We start from the raw sequence: 4,888 nt of genomic DNA on the forward strand, positions 1-4,888 counted from the left end.
GGTGTCACAACTATGAATTTCTATTTGAAATCTGTGGGTTTATCATGTGAATCCTATTTGCATGCCTAACAGTGCTAATATTGCGTGGGACCTCATGGTACTCTTGGAAGGATTTCAAGGCAGCTCCAGGGTGCCACTCTCCTGGCACATACCATTGAACAGCTTCATCACCCATGCAAAGGAAATACTAGGATTTCCATTGCATGGGTGATGGAGCTGTTCAATGGTATGTGCCAGGATAATTTAGTGTATGCATCAGTTAACATCTCAGTCAGTACATTTGTTAAATCTTCTATGTTTGGGGGACTAGTAGCTTGTTGGGATGTCCATGTTTGATTTAACTCTCTTCTTTCATGGTTATATGGATGGTCTCCAAGGATTTGTGAATTTTCCTGTTTGAGCCTGTTGATGTTTCCATTTGGCCTATGATATATAGTGAAATTTGGTGGAAAATAGGTATACTAACACTGGACCTGCAGCATCCATCAGACTAGAAGGAGTGACTCTATTTTGATTAACTCATGGATGGTGTGGTATTTGATGGCTACTGCTCATGAATTGAACAGCATGTGACTAATGTTCTGATGCTTTGTCTGTCTTGGCTCTTAGGCAGTTGTTTTTCATTTCCCCTAGTTGTCTTCTGATCTTTTTTTATAACACAAACTCCATGTTTCCTTTTACTCTTCCTCTCTTCCCAGGAGCTACTCTGCCTTCCTTTTAAAGATTTATATTCAGTTCAATCGTTTCCTCTCCACAAAAACCAAACTCTTTTAACATTTGCAAGATTGTTTCTCCACTACAGTCAAAACATAAAATAAAAGCTGACCCAAGCTCCCTTTCTGTCCTCAAGGCTAAAGTGCTTGATTTGGTTATTTTCTGCCTCAACTATTTGTACCTCTTGCCCTCTGGCCACCATTGTTACTATTTGTCTTCCTTGATTAGTGCTCAAACAACAACAATCCTCTCCTCAAATTCTTCATTGGCTTCTTTTTGTCTCCCACAACAATCTGAGGCCCATGTATTTTTAATCCACCTTTTCACTGGATATATTACAGCTCAGCTTTCTTCTTTCTCTCTTCTTACCCCACTCATTCTGCAGCTTTTTTATGTTTTTCTGTTTATATTACTGGTACCTTGGTGCCAAAAGTTATTACCTCTTCTGTTTATTCAAATGTTGTTAAGATTGATTCATTTCTTCCATCATGCCTTAAAGCTAATTTCTTACCCAAAGTCCTTTGGTGAACTTAATGAAGAGTGCTTACTAATGGAAACAGGGTCACAATCATAACCCAGATTTCTTCTGAATGAATGATGTGAAGATTGCTCTTTTATTTTTTTTAACGACACCATGCTTATTCAGGTGTGTTGGTTTTTTATTCCACTTAATGAAATCAACTGCCACAGACAGAAGGCCTAGTTAATAATGATTAATATTATTATTAAAACAACTCTACAAAATCTATGGCAAGAAAAAATGGAAAATAAAATTAAAGACAACATCATTTTAAATCTGAACTAAAACATAAAAGAAAATTGCTTTGAATATTAAAAAAGCAGAACATCCTTACAAATCATGGAAAAAATCCTTTTTACAGTGCAGTATTTAAAAAAAGGATGGCTCATTGCACCTCATATTTAGACAGACACACTTAGATAGAGACCTCTATATTTAGACACAGTTATTAAATGTTATTTGTTGTTGCTGTTGTTAAATTAAAAATTAATTTTAATTTGAACCGCTGTGATAAAATCACCACTATGATGCCTTTGGTGACATTTTCGGGGATAGACTATGACCCCACAAACACCAAGCACCAGCCTAGTTTCATCTGTACAAAAGAAATCATTTGCACTTTTTATTTCTTTCATTCCTCTAGTCAGAGCTTTATATTATCTTCTGGCCAGAAATAAATGAACTCCCTTCTATATCTCATTAGGATCCTGATGCAGTCATTATGTCTGAGTAGGAGAAATAGGTGAATGAATGACAGACACATGGGATGGACTTAAGTGATAGGCTGCATGTTTAAATTAAAATCCTGTGTCTACCCCATTTTTAAATACTAGATAGCTAGCTGGCTCCAATGCAGTGTTAACGGGCTACCACTATACCAGCTGAAAAGGGCTATGATTGCAAAGGGAAAGGCATCCCAGTCACATTAAAGCAAGTTCCCAAGAAAGCTGTGAGGAGTGCCAGTACTCAATGACTTTTATTTGCGGCTACTTTCCAAAGTCAGCCTTTCTTCTATTCCCTATCCCAGCCTTGAAGGGTACTAGTTCAGCCATCTACTAACTAACAGAAGCAGGAAGAATATCTTTATGGATGTGCTCTCACAAACCCCTAGTCCCTCTGAGCTCTGTGCTACATTTCTTCTCATCCATGTGAGGGTCCCTCACATTTGATTGTAGAGGTTTATAGACTGGCAGCACAATGTGAAGACAAATGAGAGAAGAAAATAACTGTGATTTTTCTCACAAATTATATGTTCATGTCACATCACACTGCTAATTCTTTCCATGGGCTAGATCTAGAAATATGTCTATCTAGAGAACCACATTTTGTATAGAACTATGGCTATAGAGAGAGCCTGGCATAGCTCTGCTACAATCTCAATCTGCTTGGGTGATGGCCAGCAAAATATATCGCCACAGGAGTGTTAAATGAGTTCTGTTTTTCCTTTTCCATGTAAGGTTTGTAAGTGAACCAGCAACCACAACAGGGCCAGTGAAGAGAGAGCAACCAAATCGACTAGTAAGCAACCGAGACTATATTACTGCAGTTACATTTTACTGTAGCACAGGGGTGTTAAACTTATCTTGCCCCTTGGGTCCCATATTCAGTGTGTCAGGTTTGACCTAGAAACCACTACACAAAGCCCAAGCAAAAGTCTCTGTTATGTAACTAATGCCCATCTGCAATGATAAGGAGGAGACAGTCTTAGATAAAGGAGGCTTGAAAACAAAAGCAGAATCAGTGGACTAGGGCAAAGAGCTGATTTAAATATTAAGATTCACACCCCTAGGTGGGGAGAAAGTATGCTAATGAAACATACATGTATGGAAATGAGATACATAGCTAAAACACAGGTATAGAGACATGCTCAGTAAAGAACTCCTTGCGTCACTCCCTTATAACCAATTAGCAAACAAGAATGCTTATGAAGGTCCAATACTCCTGTATAAAAGATGCTTAGAATTAAGAATCTGTGTGCTTGTTACGTGAAATTATTCCGCTTGCACCTTGTATTGCTAGCAATAAATCTTTATACTTTCACCCCTGGTATCTTTATTGGCTTTTGCATACCAGGCACGATCCCAGACTTGAGCTGGGGCTCAACAAGTGCGTGTCCTGGAGTGGTTGGAAAGTGTGCCATGTATCCAAGTCCTGTTCTAGCCACTCCAGGGCTGTGCTGCACAGCCCCAAGCTGCCACCACCATAGGACTGTGCTCAATGGCCCCAGAGAAGCCTTTGTGTGGAGGGGGCACACAGCAGGGCCATCCACTATACATGCTGCCTGGGGGTCACTCAGAGACCCACAAGCAGCTCTAGGTGCCAAATCCAGCCCACAGGCCTTATTTTTGACATCCCTGTGGTAGGCATAGCCAAGCTAGGCTTTAAACTAGCTAGCTTGAGTACTGCTACCAGTATAGCCATAGCATTATAAAGTTCAGTGTGTACACGTATTCCATCAGTTTCTCATGTGTTTTTTACAGCTTGTGAAAGTTCAACTCTTCTTCTGCTAGTGGTAGCCTGGCTAGTTAGTTTAATAGCAGCTAGTTACCTTGCTATTTACCTTGTATAACCATTTCCATCAGTGTCACTCAGCTCTAAAATACAATCCAATAAGAATGATAGCATTTACATCCTTTTTCTACTGGTGTTACATAATGCCCAGGGCAATGAAGAGTCAGATCTTTGAAACACAATCATGAAGGAGAGAGTTAATCTTGTCTTTATCTCGGCTTTTTGCAATACTCTGTTGTATCAGAGTACCTCCCAAGTATTCATGGATTAATCTTCACAATATGTCTGAAAGGCAGAGACATCCTTTGTCTACCATACACATGAGGAACTGAGGCATCAGGAGATTAAGTGTTGCACAGGAAATCAGGAGCAGAACCAGGATTGGAACTTAAGTCTTTTAAGTTTCTTAAGTCTCAAATCAGTTCCTCAATCACAGGATGATCCTACAAAATGATTTCTCCAGGGAACCTTGAAAGTTATGTGGAGGATTAAAACTTTAGTGGATGAAACACTAAAACTTTCATGTTAGGTTTATTTGCAGGCTACTGAGAACTTGAAGGAAGATGTAGCCCTACCTACATGTGTGATTGTTTTTGCATTCATATTAGTCTTAATATCATCACGGTGCCTTGTTGATGTGAGGCCCATAACACGTACATCAGTGTATGGGAAAGGTCTTGTATTTACATGTCCAACCTGGTAATTGAAAGCACACACAGAAAATTATGTTCAATGTTATCCCATTAATGAATCAAATGCAGGGTATGAAGCTACCCTCCTGCAGCACATGGCTGAAAATTTGGCTTATAAAATTTGTTATTATATATTATATCTTCTGCTAGAGCTGTAAGTTTGCCATCATTTCCATTTCAAAACTTCACATTTATGGGTTATAACTTGGCTATTGAAAGGAAAATTGCTGTATAATGAATGCTGGCATAGAAAATTTCAGCCCAGAATATTATACATACATGCACACACACAAACATATCTATAAAACCAATTTAGCTATTTCAAGGTTAAAATGGCAATTGAAAATAGGAATCTCTCTTTATTTTTAATGCTAACAAAAGAAACAGATACAAATAATCATGATTTTGTAGGTAATCATTTCACTTTGTTGGCTACCTCTATAAAGTTCTT

This window comes from Alligator sinensis, unplaced genomic scaffold (assembly GCF_000455745.1).
Source record: "Alligator sinensis unplaced genomic scaffold, ASM45574v1 scaffold787_1, whole genome shotgun sequence".
In the NCBI taxonomy this organism is placed as follows: Eukaryota; Metazoa; Chordata; order Crocodylia; family Alligatoridae; genus Alligator; species Alligator sinensis.